This window comes from Mus caroli, chromosome 1 (genome assembly GCF_900094665.2).
Source record: "Mus caroli chromosome 1, CAROLI_EIJ_v1.1, whole genome shotgun sequence".
Classification (NCBI taxonomy): domain Eukaryota; kingdom Metazoa; phylum Chordata; class Mammalia; order Rodentia; family Muridae; genus Mus; species Mus caroli.
This window is the reverse complement of record NC_034570.1, coordinates 111992525-112009963: the sequence shown is the minus strand read 5'-3', so window position 1 is coordinate 112009963 and position 17439 is coordinate 111992525. Positions and strand designations below refer to the sequence as shown.

Genomic DNA, 17439 nt, shown 5'->3' with positions numbered 1-17439 from the left:
AAGTTTCTTTAATGAATGTGGCTGCCTTTGTATTTGGAGCATAGATATTCAGGATTGATAGTTCCTCTTGGAGGATTTTACCTTTGATGAGTATCTTTTTGATTATTTCATGAATCAGCATCCCATGAGCCCAGGCCCTTGATTCTTAGTAAGAGAAAGCATGCACATTTTTTTTTTAACTTTGCAATGGAATTCAGAGATCTGCCTGCCTTTGTTAAACATAGACAATAAGCTAGCTGGGTAGAACACCGCCCGAAAATTACCATTCCTACCATGCCTGGGCCTGGACCTAAATTCCCTCTGTCCTGGGTTGACATTGAACTCAGGAATCTGCCTGCCTTTGTAAACACAAACAATAAGTTTAGCTGGGTGGGAGCTTGCCCTGTGATCACCACTCTCCAAATCGCTTTATCTCCTTCCTTAGTATCTTTTTGATAAGCTGCCTCATAGTGCAGCTGCCTCTGTTCCTTTAGGTCTGCAAAGTCTCAATTTATATTTCATCCTTATATTTTACACAGTAGAGAAATTATATTGAGCTTATGTTTTCAGAGTTCTTTCCTACAGCCTTAAGGGCTATCTTGAAGGTCTCAGCATTTATAGTTTGCTGAGATATAGACACACCCTTGCCTCCTAGACTGTGCTATCTCTGATTATCATGAAGTCATTAACCTTGTCAGGGAGAATATTCCCCAGTAACCTTGGCAGAGAGAATATTTCCCAAAGGAGGAACATGAAGTAAAAAATATATATATTCATACAAACAAGCCCTATGCCCATAATAACTATTACCACTCATGGAGGCCCACACCCTGCTGGCTCTGTTCCAGGGGTGGGAACCATGTCACACCATTCCAGGTATGGCCAAGCTGAACTCAGTATGGGGCTGGGGAAATGGCTCAGTGGGTAAGAGTGATTGCTGCACAATCATTAGGACGTGAGTTCTAATCCCAAGTGTATACAAAAAAAAGCATGATCACATGCATGAGTAACTCAAGTACTGGACTTGGTAGACTAAGGAGGATCACAGGGTCTTTATGGCTATCCAGTCTAGCAGAAAAATGACAAGCTTGAGTGTGCTGATAAGTTTTTTGTCAACTTGATACAAACTGAAAAGAGACACCTTCAGTTAAGAAAACGCCTTCATCAGATTGGCTTGTAGGTAGGCCTGTGAGGGTTTTGTTGTTGTTGTTGTTTGGTTTTTTTTTTGGTTTTTCGAGACAGGGTTTCTCTGTGTAGCCCTGGCTGTCCTGGAACTCACTTTGTAGACCAGACTGGCCTCGAACTCAGAAATCCGCCTGCCTCTGCCTCCGAAGTGCTGGGATTAAAGGCGTGCGCCACCACGCCCGGTGTGAGGTATTATTATTATTATCAATGATTGATGGGGGAGGGCCCAGCTCAGTGATCAGGTACCACCCCAGGGCAGATGGTGCTGGACTGTCTAAGAAAGCAAGCTGAAGAAGCTGTGGGGTGTGAGCCAGGAAGCAGCACTTCTCCATGGCCTCTGTTTCAGTTCCTGCCTCCAGGTTCCTGCCTTGGCTTTCCTTTGTAACACACTGCTATTAGATGAAATAAACCCTTTCCTTCCCAAGTTGTTTTTGGTCATGGTATTTATCATAGCAGTCAGGAAGCAAACTAGGACACTCAAGACTCAGTGAGAGATCCTATCTGAAGGGAATAAGGGGCAAATGATAGAAGAAGCCACTGGGAATTCTTGTCTGGTTTCCACACAGAAGCACAGGGGAGTGCACACCTGTACACACACATGCACACAAGACATACACACCCACACCCACGCAAACAGCCCCACAAGAGAAAAAGCATATACTTATGTCTTTTCTGATGAAAGTTCATCCTTCCACCTTAATTAGACAGGATTTACAGCAACAAAAGACAAAACAACGTGATTCAAACAATTCAAACAAAGTACTGATAAGTAAGAAAGAAAGAGGAACTCTCTGGGTATGGCTGGATCCAGAATCAGTTGGGACAGCCTGGCTCTTGGCGATGGTCCTCTTTCTGCTACCTGAGATGTTCTTCTGATAGGACCTGCTCATGGCAAGCAAGACAGCACCATCCCATTCTATCCTGGAATAGATGGTGACAGGAGGGGCTGGAGAATTAGGCCAAAACTCATGACTGTGTCTACGAGACCACCTTACATCACATGAGTTCCCCCAACTGTCACATTCTCCTCACCAGTCCTCCTTTAGAAGAAAGGAAAGCAAGTGAGACCAGATGTCAGATCTCAGATTCTGCCCTTCCCTCTGAGGCAATGGCTAATTATGCCAATTGTGGTTCAGCTTATATCTCATCCTGTGTGTGTGTGTGTGTGTGTGTTTGTGTGTGTGTGTGTGTGTTGAGGGGAGGAGTACCAGAAGATAACCTCAAACACTGTTCCTCTGGTGCTGAGACAGGGTCTCTCATTGGCCTGGAACCTGCCAAGTAGGCTAGACTACCTGGCCAGTAAGCCAACAAAGATCTGCCGTCTCCACCTCCCCAGTGCTGGGATTACACATGCACACACCACCATGCCTGGCTTTCTATTAAATGAGCTCTGGGAATCAGACTTATGTCCTCAAATTTACCAACCGGCCCATCTTTCCAACTCTATGTATCTCCTTCTTTCAGCAGATACGCAATGCCTACCAGCAGGTGTAGTGCCATCTGCCCTAGAGATGTCAACAGAGATGCTATTTGACTGCTGACTGTCCATATTGAGTGGCTGTGTTGGTTGTTTAAAGCTTGAAATACTCAGCTCAAGTTACATAGAGAGAGTTGGTGACTAAAAGAAAAGTATTGAAATCTGGGCCAGTGAGACATACCTGCTTCCAAGCCAGACAACTGAGTTCCGCTCCTAAAATCCACATGGTCAAAGGAGAGAGCCCCCTCCCACAAGCTACCTTCTGACCTGCACACACGTGTCATGGAGGCACACATGAGATATGCCCATTGAATAATAAAATAAAATTTTAATGTAAAAAATATCAAAGGTCTCTCTGCACCAGTAGGAGATGCCTACTGTCCCTGAGAATCTCCCCACCCCAGGTGTCAAGTTTTCCCCTGGCCACCTTCCCTTTTGTTATGATAAACTGCCCTAACAACGGAGACCTAAGGGGGGGGGGAATCAGAGGACTAGAGCCCCTCTCAGCATGCAGAGAAGGTGTGACCATAGAAGCAGGAAGCTGGTTGGTCATCCTTACCCATATACAGGAGAACTGTAAGTGGGGCAAGGCATGAACTCTAGAAGCCCACTTCCACTTGCGTCCTCCGGCAAGGCCCTACCTCCTAAAAGCTCCACAACCTTCCAGATCACACCACAGAAGGGGACCAGGGGTCATTCCACAGGCCAAGCACAGCCCCCTTGAGCCATCACCCAGCTCGTGACTGTTAAGTTCTTGACCCATTCCTTCCCATTCCCGGTTTCCCAGAATCATTCTGACAGAACTCCTGTACTTTCTCCTTCCTTCTCCCTCTCAAACCCTTCTGTCCTCACCATCTCCTCAGACAAACTGGTCTCTCGAAGGAAACTGTGAGCTTGCTGCTTCCTGCAGGTGGGCAAAGCCAGGTATTTTATCAAAACCAGGTGGGCCACATTGGGTATTTTATCAAAACCAGTGTGTTTGGGAACAAAAAGTCCTGATTCTTAGTTCTGTCTGTCTCTGTAAGCCACCTCTCATTTGGGTCATAAGCAAGGCTTATGAGCTGAAGGGGAAAAGATGGTCTAAGAAGGTGGTGCAATCAGCGTGCCTCACACTGTGGACAATCAGTCACCAGCCCTTGAAAGAGATGTCCACCTCCTAAGGGCATCCCCCAAGCTATTTTCCACATAATGCGTCTCATTTGTATTCAGAATGAAAAATTCAGCTAAACAATTTACTTAATTGAGTTACTGTTTATAATGGCATAATATATTTTTAAAAATCTCTTAAAAGATAAACACGCTGCTTTTCTCCTCCAGACATCCTGGCAGCAGGCAGAACCTCCCCAAGATTTTCTGCCTTTTACAGCCTCTTTAGCAACCTTTAACCACTCAGATCCTTCCTTGCCTCTTTCGATCTAAACCATCCGCTACTAGAATGATGGATTTGCATAGGCATGTCCCGAGAAAGTGTTCCCAGTGACTCCTAGGCCACCTTAGTGGTCCAGTGTATCATTTGGATGAGTTCTTTATTCGGCATTCATTCAGTCATTCATTCATTCAGTCAGTCAGTCCTTCAGTCATTTCTCGAATGCTTGATGTGTTAGGACCATCTCAGCCCATTGTGTTACTATAATAAAATGACAGTGAGTTATGAAGAATGTCACCTCTTAGTTCAGGAGGCTGATAAGACCACGGTGCCAGCATCCCTCAGCTTCCAGATAGAGCCTAAAGGAGGTAAAAGAGACAGGACTCAGGGGCCTTTGTCAGTTATGTCACTACTGTGACAGCAAAGGGAGAAAGGGAAGGTTTACCTTGGCTCACAGTCTGAGGGTACACTCCATCATGGAGGGGAAAGCTGCTCACACATGACTACAGTCAGGAGACACAAAAGGACAAAGGCCAGCACTCAGCTTGCTTTCTTTTCTATTGAGTCCAGAACCCCAGAGCCTTGGAATGGTGCTGCCCACATCCAGGGTGGGTCTTCCCTCCTCACTTAACCCTAAGTAGAAACTCTCACAGATACACCCTGTGGTTGGCAGTCAGCATTGATCATCACTGTGTCCCTTATAAATCTGTGTGCCCTACTCCACGGCAAACCCACTGGGCATCATAAACAGAGACTAAATCAGAAGAGAGAGAGTAAAGATTCCCCAGCTAGGCCTTCACAAGGCCATTGTCTTTCTTTTCTTTTTTAATACATACTTTTGGGATCAAAGTCAGGTCCTCAAACTTTGGGAGGCAAGCACTTTACCAACTGAGCCGGCTTCCCAGTGCTGTATATGTGTTTTCTTAAAATGCCGCAGTAAGTCAGCCATTTCATCTACCGAAGAAGACCCACTCTGCAATATGAAGAAGTGAAAAGGCAATGGGAGGACCTAAACTACCAGATGACAGGGTTCTGGCTGTATTCTGTTGCTGTAACAAATACTCTGATCAAAATCATCTTAGACGGGGGAAGGTTTATATTGGCTTGGGACTCCAGGTCATAATCCATCACTGAAGGAAGTCAAGACAAGAACTTGAAGGCAAGGATGTTTGATGTTCCATGCAACATTACCTCCAAATAAGGAACTTACTTCAGAGCCAAGAAGTACAGCAGGAACCATGGAGGATGCTGGGTGCTGGCTGGCTCAAAGGCTGACTTACAGTTACCTGGTATTCTAATATGGTTCAGGACCATCTGCCTAGGGATGGTGCCACCTACAGTGGGCTGGGCCCTCCTATATCTACAAACAATTAAAATGATGTCTCCACCCCATGCCAGTAGGCCAACTTGATCCAGACAGGATCCACTGAAGCTTCTCCTCTCACGTGAATCTAGGCTGTGTCAAACTGATAACCACAGCCAAGCAGGACAGAGTACTCAAAGGATTCTATTTTCCCCTTTGTATGTAAAAGAATTTGGACAAAATTGTCAAAAGTTGGGGATTTGTGTTGAAGTAGCTCATGCAGCCTTCCTGCTAAGGGGTGCTTTCTTACTGTGGGGAGGCTCTGGGGAGGAATAACCGTGATCCGACCAAAGCCTCTCTGAAGCCTGGACAGCATCTCCATCCATCTTCCTCTGGGTTACACAGTGGGCTTGTTCACATTCATCATCTACATTTTTTGGTGGCTTATTCTGGCTGTTGTAAAGTTTTCCTTGCTGAGATAAAATGTTGTAAGGATACTTGCCAGATAGCCATAAACAACTTTGGTGGCTTAAGATCTGCTAAAATGGACCCTGACATTCTCTGTAAATAAGAAAGTTGCATTCCTGCGCCTGTCCAACATCCCCAAGTCAAACAGTGTCACTGGGGGCAAAGGTCTTGCAGTTCTGTATTCCTCCATGGGCTTACTTAATAATTTGCAACCCGATAAACTCAACTGTGCTGGCTTGTTAAATATGGCAGCCATGAATTTGGGTGAGTGGCTCAGTGAGAATGAGATTGCTGAACTAACCTGAGGATCTGCGTTTGGAAATCAGCACCCACAGGAAGCCAGGTGAGCACCTACACACTAGGAAACCGAAGGTGGGAAGCTCCCTGGAGCACACTGGCAGCCACTGAGCCAAATCTGGGAGTTCCAGACTCAGTAAGAGACTATTTCAGAAAAAAAAAAAAAAAAAAAAGGTAGAGTGATGGAGGAAGACACCTCTGGACTCCATACACATATGCATACACAGGAACACAGACATGCACTTCTCACACACAGCATCAGAGAGTCCCTTGATATCTGAGAGTATTGTCACCACAATGCAATCTCATTCTTCCTATGTATCAAGATAAAGAACACGATTGTATTAGATATAGAAAATATGTACCATTCCACTCTCCTGGTTCTGAAAAGGTTTCGGTTAAGTCGTCTCTCTCTGCAGTTCTGCAACACCGTTTTTTCTGGCTGGGTATGATGACATACACCTGGAATTCCAGCACTCGGTGGAGAGAGGCAGGAAAAGGAAAATTTAAGTGAATTGAATTTAAGTGCTAGTGAATTGAAGGCTAGCCTGGGCTACACCAGACGCTGTCTCAAAACCAAATCATGTGTCTTTCTGGTGCCACTCATCTACCAGAAGCCACTGACCATGGTCTCCTACCATTCCATCGCCCTTGCACCAAGCAACCACTGACAACCAAGCAGCTAGTGAGTTGTGGCTACCTTGCTATGATTTGTCTTGACAGCCTGATAGATGGCTTAGAATCACTGTTGAAACAGGACCCTGGGCCTGTCTGTGAAGGAGTTCCTAGATTGGATTAACTGAGGAAAACCCACCCAGAACATGGGCAGCACCCTCCCATGGGCTGGGGTCCTGGACAGAACACAAGGTAGAAGTGGAGCTGAGCATCAGATCCCTCTCTTCATCTTGATGGCAGATGTGACGTGACCAGCCACCTCAAGCTTTGGACCTCCATGCCTCCCCTGACATGATGGTCGGTATCCTCAAACCAAGAGCCAAAAATGAACCTTTTTTTTTAGGTTGCTCTTGTCACAACAATGAGGCATTGAACCTCATGGCTTGCTTTAGGTGTGGGAATGGCTGGCCAATGTCAGAATGTGTTGTTCAGCCCCTGACTTTTAAAACCTCTGGGTTGCATGGGAATGTGTATTCTCCAACTAGCACTGACAGGGAAGATCAATGACACAGACACCAGCCAAGCCCAGCTTGCTCTTTGCCGACGCTGAGCCCTTCTGGGAGGCTCAGAGAACCAGCTACAAGAGGTCACAGCAAACACATCAGTAGAGGGATATAAACCCATCTCCATGAAGAGCTTCAGAGGCCAATTGTCAAGAAAAAAAATCATTCTTCCCCATACTAAGGATTCTGTTTATGCACCCCAGACTCAAGGTAGATCTGAAGAAACAGTAGTATCTTATTAAACTGTTCTCGTGTTGGCAAAGTTAACAGCACATTCAAGAGACTTAAGAAAAGAGACAGTTTTTTGTATACAATTCTGCAGAAAGACACCAACATAAAAAGTGGGCAAAAAAGGCCAGCACACTGATTTGGTACAGCACAGTGGTTTTCTTATACAAAGTGGACAATAACAATTTGTTTCTTACACCAATAAGGATGACTTTACTTTGGGGAAATGCTTCTTTATTTCAGCTTCTACCTGCATCTCTGGGACAGCAGTTAGCTTCCATCTCTAAATCAGTATTTGGATGAGAGAAATGATCATGGCAGAAGAGATGGCTCACTTGTAAACTGCTTGCCTCACAGGTAGGAGGACCCAGGGTTCAATCCCTAGAAGCCACAGAAAAGCTGGGCTTCGGATTTGGTAGTTCCCCAGAAGCTGTTCTCACTAGGAGGCGTGGCCTTGTTGGAGGTGTGTCACTAGGCATGGGCTTTAAAGAAAACTGATATCATTCCCAGTATGTCCCTCTCTGCCTCCTGCTTGTATTTCAAGGTGTGAGTTCTCAGTTGTTTGTGCCAGCGTGCCTTTGCTCCACTATCATGAACTTTAAGCTAGAAAAGAAACAAATACAGCCACGTGCACTTGTAATCTCAGTGCTTCATAGGTAGAGACAGGAGGATCCCTGGGGCTCACTGGTCAACCAGCCTAGCTTACTTAATAAGCTCCAGGTCAGGAAGAGAACATGTCTCAACAAACAAGGAGGGTGAGGAGCAATATCTAGGGTTGATCTCTAGCTGCTACACATGTATACAACTGTTCACATGCATGTATACAATCACACGTGCACCTGCACATATGTGCGCATGCGCGCACACACACACACACACACACACACACGCACATGCATACATAATCCCTGTCTCTTTTTTTTTTTTTTTTTGAGTCAGGGTTTCTCTGTGTAGCCCTGGCTGTCCTGGAAATCACTCTGTAGACCAGGCTGGCCTCGAACTCAGAAATCCACCTGCCTCTGCCTACCAAGTGCTGGGATTAAAGGCGTGCGCCACCACGCCCTACAATCCCTGTCTCTTAACAAGAACCTGTGGTTTCATTATATGAACAATTCTCCCCTCCTTTGTAGTTAGAATTTCTTTGATTTAAGATGCTCTGATTGCACACACATCTAATTGTTCCCCTTGGTCCAGTCTCCTCTTCTGAATCTTAGTGTGAAAGAAGGAAACATTCCTACTCCAAACTCTAGAGATCCCTCTGGACAACAATGCACAGACCTGAGAGCTTCAGGTGCCAACTTCAGATAGCCATCAAGGAGGACTGGCACCTGGAGACTTGAGTTAATGCTTTCGTCTTTCTCCAAAATTCTGGACGTAAACATCCTGGAGAAAGCAAAGGGAAGCCCAGCTTTAAGCTCTAACATGCTCTTCTCTCATCTACTTATGTTCAGTTGGTCTGCATGGTGGGTAAAGGGGAGGAAATCTATGATCTGCTCCACGAGCAAATGAATGTGTATTGGGGCAGTTAAGGGTAGAACGTTTTTCATAATAGGGTCACCCAGTCTATAAACTTTTGGAATGACTCATTCGTTTGGTATTTATGCTTAAACAGCCAAGCTAGCATCACATACTAAGTCCTGATGACCTTCATTGTTAGAGAAAGCATTCATAAAGCCTGGAGAGATGGATCAGCTCATAACTCACTGTCTAACAGGAGGAGCTGAGTTCAGATCCCTAGAGCATGTGTCAAAACGCTGGGTGTGGCAGTACCCGTGCTTGTGATCCCCATACTGCGAAAGTGGAGATAGAGGGGTCCCTAGGGATTGCACACACACGCACATGCACGCGCATGCACACGCATGCACATGTGTGCACGCACACACATACTGACACAAAATATTCATGGATAAGTTGCTAGGCCTAATATTCAAGACTATAATATAAAGAATGTCAGTGTCTCCTCAAAGCACATTCCTTCCTGGAGCTAAGGAAAGCGTGATGGTCTCCAGTGCCTGAGCATCAGTTCCCTGACCTTCAGAGTGGTATCTCTGGCTCTTCCCTTGCCTGCGCCATACAGCTGCTATTTCCAACACTAACATTACTCTAGTAGCCAGTGTGTATGTGTGTGTGTGTGTGTGTGTGTGGCTGCTGCAACCCAGATCTGTAGCACTGCACACATGACATGTGAAGCATGTGCACAGGTGCACATGAATGCACATGCAGGCATACAAGCACACAGGTGCATGTGTTCAGTGTGCATTTTAGAATATGTTGATTGGGTGCTTGTCAAATAGGATGAAGGAGTAGCTGCCAACTCCCAAAATTATGACTAAAATTCCATCCTTTCTTCCTTCTATCCTTTCTTTCTTTGTCACATCGTAGCCCAGGCTAGCTTCAAATTCCCTATATAGCACTGAGATTACAGATATGTGCCACCGTGCCCAGTTGGTTTGGTGCTAATATTCAAACCTAGGGATCCCTGCATGCTAAGCAAGCAACCTGTCAAGTGAGCGACATGCCAAGCCGTGGCTGTAGTTTCCTGAACAGCTGTCTGCTGTTATACATGGCCCCAGCTTCTTAGCCCAATTCTTAGACACAACAGTTTCAAAACCAGAGGTATTTGAGTTTCCTTTGTTTTATTTAAAAGCAGTCAATTTCCTTTCCCCAAGGGAAGAGAACACCAGTTGATAATCCAGTACCAAGTGGCTATCCCTGAAAACACACATACAAGTAACATTATACAGACTGAACAGGTCACACACAGCAGCGAGGCCACGAAGTTGAAAGTGTTGAGGAGGGATATATGGAGGGTTTAGAGAGAAAATGATATAATTATGTTATAATGTCCAAAGAGAAAATATATTTTACATAGACAAAAGAAATGCACTTCTTATTCCAACAAAGAATGGGCCTTTTCTTTTGACAGCTGCCGGTGGATGGACCTCAAGGACAGACAGACAGTCAGCAGGGTGCCCTGTGGGTTATGTCAGTCAAATGTGATTACAGGCTCTTTGGGCTGGGAAGACCTGTGGTTTTAATACAATCAGCATGCGGTCGCTTCCACCACCTAGTGTAAAGGAAGCCACTGTGCAAAGCATTTAGGGCATCTTCATATCTTCCCCTAATAACGATCTATATTTCTCCATATGAAGGAAGCCTTTCACCCCCCTTCCAGTAACCCTCCCCCCTCCCCGGTCTTTACCCCAGCCCCCTTCCTGGATCCTACCACCAACTGACCCTCTTCTTTAGGCTCCAGACAGACAGAGCCTGCTTCCTCCCAGGGAGCTGTACCCCCCTCCACTATCCTACCTCACCTACACCTGTAGGAACTGGGAAGTGCTGTTTGCTCTCAAATGCGTTGTTTCTACTAAGACTTTCCTGTTACGTGAACTTAACGTTTACTTTTACCTGTGTGTATTCAGTTGTATGTGTGTGTGTGTGTGTGTGTGTTGGGGGAGGTTCTGATAAACAGTTACACACATGTGTGGAGGACAGAAGACAGTCTGGGTGTCATTCCTCAGTAACTAGCTACTTTGTCTTTTAAGACAGATTCTGTCTGTCACTGGGACCTGGGGTTCCGTGGTCCCACAGGCAGGTCGGGAAACAAGCCTTCAGGATCTGTTTCTGCCTTCTCAGCAGCAGGATTAAAAACGCAAGCCACCACACCCAACTCTACATGGGTGTGGGATCAGAACTCAGGTCCCTGTGCTTGCAAAGCAAGTGCTTTTACGAACTAAGCTATCTCCCAGCCCCCTTTAACATGCAGTTTGTAAAGGCATTTTATTCTGTAAGACTCTCATCATACAGAGGACGAATGGACATCACATTCTTGGAGAGGGGTATAGATGTGTCTGCCAGTATCTGGGGAGGGGAAATGGTGACCTTGCCTATAGTGGGGACAGGATTTAAACACAGACAGAGTCCTGAGCATGGCTGAAGGAGGCACAGCACTGAGGAGCACTTAATGCCCAGAACGGCACATTTAAAATGTTAAAATAGTAAACGTTATCACAATTCTTTTTAAAAAGGTTTTAGATTTGATACTGGGATTTGAATCCAGAACATCACACATGCTAAGCAGGTGCTCCACCATTGAGCTGCAACTCTATTGCTGAAGGCGTTCGTGAAATGTGAACAAGCTGTATGTGATCTCCACAGATGGCAGATACCATGTAACTTCTGCCTTCTTTGTTTGAGATGTGGCGTGTGTGTGTGTGTGTCTGTGCTCGCATGTGTGTGCACACATGCTCATGTAGACTAAAGGTTAGCACTGAGAGCTCCTACTCCCCTGCTCCCTCCCTTATTCCTTTACACTGTGTTTCTCTGAGCCTGAAGCTTGCTGTGACCCCAGACAGGGCCTGGGATCCAACTGTCTCCACTCTTCCAGAGCTGGGGTTCCAGGTACAGCCTAGGAACCAGAACTCAAGTCCTCAAGTCATGGACTCTTTTGGTCCTGGTTGCTGATTTTAACTGTGTAGAAGTTCATTGAGTTGTATAATTTGGGTTTGCTTAATTTTACTGTGTGATGTTTTTATGTATTTGCTAGTTTTTCTGCAATAAAGTATATAAAATTAAAAAAGCAATGATTTAATTATAGAAAACAAAGACCTCTAATACTATTAGCATTGATGTCTTAATAGCTTCCTAATGTAAGCATGTGAGTGTGAAATCAGTATCTTTGGCTATAACAGATGCCAACATGATCTGGTTCTAGTGAAGGCTCACTTGTGGGTTTTCACTTAAAAGAACATTAATCCCAGATTTCCAAGGTCCAGTTGCCATGATGGAGGTGAGGTTTTTAACTAGGTGTACATAAGGTCATGTGGGTGAACCCCAATACTATCTATCCCCCCCCGTGTGTGTGTGTGTGTGTGTGTGTGCATTTTCATCATGCTCAGCTTTTTAATGTGGGTTATGAGTCTCTAACTCAGGTTCTCACATTTGCAAGGCAAATGCTTTGCCAACTTCGTCTCCCCAGGCCTTCCCTAAAGTTTTATAAAACGTAATAACTAACAATTATGTTGTGGTAGCTGCTGAGTCCAGGCGCTGTGGAACAGCACACATTTGTCATGCTTACTGTCCCTTGCCTTCACTCTCTAGCAAAGGAGCCAAATCCTATTATGGTAAAGTGGCCTGTTCACGACACTCTCCAGACACTGAGAGCTTTAAACAGTTTATTTGATTTTAAGTCATCCAATAAGTTCACTCTAAAACAAATCAGAGATAGGAAGATAGAAATTTGAATTTATTCTCTGTCTCCTCTCTCTCTCTCTCTCTCCAGCCTCCCCCTTTTCCTTCCTCCCTCCCTCCCTTCCTTCCTCCATCTCTCCCTTCCTTCCTCGCTTCCTTCCTTCCTTTCTTCCTTCCTTCCTTCCTTCCTTCTTCCTTCTTTCTCCCTCCCTCTCCTTTCTTCATTACAGTGGGGTCTCATGTAGCCCAGGCTACCCTCAGACTCACTGTAGCAGAGGATAACTTTAAACCTACTGGATGCTAGGACTGCCTGCATTGCCAACTCACTTGGTTTATGCCATGCTAGGGGATAGAACCCAGGCTTCATGCTAGACAGGCACTTGACCAACTGAGCCACATTCCCAGGTCCTTCCCTCTCATGTGTACTTTCTATAAGGTAAATGTGTGCTCTCTGCTGCTGCTGAAATCTGAACATAATACAAAGTCTTGGTATTTTAAAGGTTTATGCTGCATTTAAAAAAATCAGGAAGTGACTCTTCTGAAGTATCTAATGTAGTTTTATATGCAGTCCTAGTGAAATTGATAAATTGAGTGGTCAAGTCAGGGGGATAAGAGCTAAGAGTATCTCCCAGAGAGCTGGCTTCCACTGCTTTTCTGTTTTAATTACCTGATGCTTGTCAGTTAGAGAACTCCTGTTTGCTAAAGTCCTATTTGCTTTTGAGGAATAACAAGAATGAAGTATTTTTCTTCTCTGTAGATCAGAATTCATCAGTAGGCAATTATCTTAGGTGTGTGTGTGTGTGTGTGTGCATATGTGTATGTGTACGTGTGTATGTATGTGTGTGTATGTCTCTGTGCATATGTGTGAGTGTGTATGTGTGCATATGTGTATGTGTGTTTGTTTGTGCATGTATGTCTCTGTGCACGTGTGTGTCTGTGAGTGTGTGTGTATGTGTGCACACGTGTGTGCTTGTATTTATGTGTGAGTGTGTTTGTGTTTGTGTGTCCTGAGGCCAGAGGAGAACATGAGGTTTCCTGCTATGCCACCTCAGGCTCTCTCCCTGGTCCTGGAACTAGGCTGGCAGCCATCAAGCCCCCAAATTCTCTGTCCACTTACCTGTCACCTAGCACAAAGTTTTAGGTACCCCGAAGCCTCGTCTAAATCTTTAGGTGGGTGTTAGGTATTTGAACTTGGGCCCTCATGCTTGCATAGACAGCACTCTTACCTGGCTAAACGTGTCTCCTCCCAAGCTGAGGAGGTTTATTTGTTTGTTTGAGATGCTGTCTCAGAAAAGTTTCCCAGGCTGGCTTTGAACTTCTGATCCTCCTACATCTGCCTCCCAAGTTCTGGGATCACAGCTGTGCGTCACCACTTTCAGCAAACACTAAACAACTTCTAGTACTGGGCCTAAACCCAGGACCTCACATACGATAAGCATCCCAGTTCCCTATCCTGTCGCTGTGTGATAAAATACCCCAACAGAAGCAACTCGAGGGAGAAAGGGCCTGGGTGGCTCACAGTTCCACGTGTGCCAGCGTTCGGCTTGCTTTCTCCAAGGCTGTTCGCTTTTCTACTCTTCTGTGACTCAGAATCCCACTCAGCCTCTCGAGGAAACCTTCTGACACCTTTCCTTAACTAACAGAGTTGAGATAATTCTACGCAGCTGGAGGCATTGTAGTGCATGCTCTAAATCCCAGTACTGTGGAGGCAAAGGCAGCCATGTCTCTGAGTTCAAAGCCAACTACCCAGATGATCCTAGATTGTGTCAGCTTGGCAATTAAATTAACCATCACATAAGGAGTAAAGAGATGGCTCATTGGTTAAGAGTGCATACAGCACACACACACACATACACACACACACACTCATGCACGCATGTGCACACATGAAAGCATGCCATTTAGAAGTAAAACAAGAGACTGGAGGGGTTGCTCAGAAATTAACAAGCATTTGCTGCTCTTGTACAAGAGCAAGGTTTAGTTCCCAGCATCTATACGGGGCACATAGTTTCGGGATAGCATTTGAAATATATATAAAGAAAATATCTAATAAAAAATTAAATTAAAAGTAAATAAATGTTTAAAATCCTAACAAACAAACAACTTATCATCCTGGTAATGCTACTGAGCTATAGTCCAGCGCCACCATCCCTGCAGCCCTGACTGCACGGATAAAGGAGCCGGAGTAACTGGAGCCGAGTGCAGATTCACTGCAACCTGGTGACTTGCATCTGTCTGCTGCCTTCTGAACCCCGGTGCTTGGAATTCGGTTCCCTTAAGGAACTGTTTATTTTTCCAGGCTGGCCAGTGCATCGGGAACTTGGCTGCTGGTAATCATCGCTAAACAAACACCTCAGCACCTTTTCTGAGAATTATCAGACCTTAGAGTTCATTGGAAATGGACCATTTATCACCAATGGGAAGGACCCCAAGAGAGTTTGTGGGGGATTATTTCGGCTCAGAAACATTCAGCCATGTGGCATTTATCAGAAGAGCCTTGAGCATCAGACGGGGGTCCGTACTGGGACAGCTCTGTGCTGACCCCTGCAGGTGCCGACCGGTGAGTCATAGTCACCTGCCTTATCCCCAGAGACCACAGGTGGACAGCAATGCCCACACCCTTCTTACATCTCTCCAGCCTGGTTGCTGTAACAACCGGTGTTAGTTCAGTCAAACCAGTTTGGGTGGAATGGCTGACACGGAGTGGAGTGCCTAATTGTCTGCTCCACTGATCTGCCTTCTGTTTTAGATAAGAGTGGGAGCCTTAGAGTGGTAAGGTTTTAGACAGCCTGTGTAGCTACTACACTTCTAGGTGTTGTGTCAAAAAGAGACAATAACTACAACAACAAAAACCTGATAAAAACAAAAGAAATGGTTTGTTGTGGCTCACAGTTCCAGGGCACAGTCCCTCATAGTGGGAAGGCATGGCGGCAGGGACTAAAGGCGCTGGTCACAGGGCACCACAGTCAGGAAGCAGAGAGATGGATGCTGGGGCTCAGCTTGCTTTCTCCGTTTTCCTCAGTCCAGGACCCCAGCACACAGGATGGGGCCGTCCACATTTACGTTTAGGGTGTGTCTTCCCACCCCAGCCAACCTAATCTAGAAAATTGTTCACAGCCATGCCCAGAAGTCTCTGTTCATGGTGACTCTAAATCCCATCAAGTTGACAGTCAAGAGTGAGCATCACACCTTAAAAAACGCAGCCACCGATGTACACGGTACATTGTTTGCAGAACCAGGATGCTTTGCAGGGAGTTCTGCTTGGCTGTATACCTCTAGCAGATCCTGAGGTAGGACAGGTTGTAAAGGTTTTTGTGGAAAATCCTGTAAACTGGGCTGAGGAAAGGATCCCATGTGACCATTATCCAGGATTTAAGTCAAAAAGCATCATTGTCAAAACCCTGGGGCCACCTTGTCTCCTACCAGGGCACTCAAGTGTTTATAGGCACCTACCCTGGCAGCATAGAACGTTACAGCTAAGGAACAACATTTACCAAGAAGCAGCAGCAGCACAGGGCTGGGGGTCCGACTCCGTGGGTAGTGTGCCTGTTTAGAATGCAGGAAGTCCCAGGTTCCACCTCCAGCACCACATACACCCACTGGGGTGGCTCACACTGTCACCCCAGCATTTGGGAGGTGAGGAGAAGGATAATTGTTTAACGTCATCCATGTTACACAGGAAGATTGAGAGGAACCTGGCTGCATGAGACCGTGTTTCAGGAAGGAAGGAGGGAGGGAGGGAGGGAGGGAGGGAGGGAGGGAGGGAGAAGATAAATAGCAGTGGAAATCACTTACAAGCAGGACATTGCCTGGCAAGTGTCAAGAGCACCCTTCCGAGCAGAGATCCCATCAAAGTCACTAGATACACTTTACCAAATGGAACAGAGAGAGGTGGAGGAGATGTCTAGTTAGCAAGGTGCTTACTGGGCAAGCAGAAGGACCTAAGTTCAGGATCCTAGCACACATGTAAGAAGCTAGGTAGAGCACCCTGCATCGGTATTTCCAGAACTGAGGAGGCAGAGACAGATGACTCTTTGGTCACCCAGTCTAGCTGAATTGTCAAGATCTAGGTTCATCAAGGGACCCTACCTGTCTCAAAATAGGTGAGGTGGAGAATAATAGAGAAAGACATCAGGCAATACTCTCTCTTCTCTCTTCTCTCTTCTCTCTCTCTCTCTCTCTCTCTCTCTCTCTCTCTCTCTCTCTCTCTCTCAGGGGTGGGGGGCAGTGAATATATCCTGTCCAGCACCTCTTCTTCTCCTGATACCTGTCAGTGGGCAGCATAACACCAGAGGCCTGTGCAGGTGAAGCGAGCAGACGACACCTTTCATCAGAACAGGGAGACGCTGCAACATGCAGGGTCCAGAGCTGCATCGAACTCCAAGCAGGCCCCAAGCAGGTTCTGGGGCTGCAGTGGGCTTGGGGGCTGCAGTGGGCTCAGGGGCTGCAGTGGGCTTGGGGGCTGCAGTGGGCTCAGGGGCTGCAATGGGCTCTGGGGCTGCAGTAGGCTCAGGGGCTGCAGTGGACTTAGAGGCTGCAGTGGGCCCCTGGCTGCGGAGGTCATTCCCATGGATCAAGGAGGCATGGTCTCACTGAGCCCAGGGAGTAGTCCTGCCCTTGCCTTGAAGCTGAGAGGGGACTCAGGTTTTCTTCCTCTTCCCCCAATGAAAGGAAGCCAGAAAATGTCACTGACCTGGGCCTGGAGCTTCACATCCAGTTGGAGACAGAGGCAATTAGAGGATAGTGACAAGCAGGTTGTGATGCAGAG

General features: G+C 46.1%; 1 protein-coding gene across 3 annotated transcripts in view; it reads left to right on the top strand.

Moving 5' to 3' along the window:
- Cfap221 (cilia and flagella associated protein 221) overlaps nucleotides 1-17439 on the top strand; it is a 74502-nt gene that overhangs the window by 15592 nt on the left and 41471 nt on the right. The gene's annotated exons all lie outside the window — the stretch shown is intronic.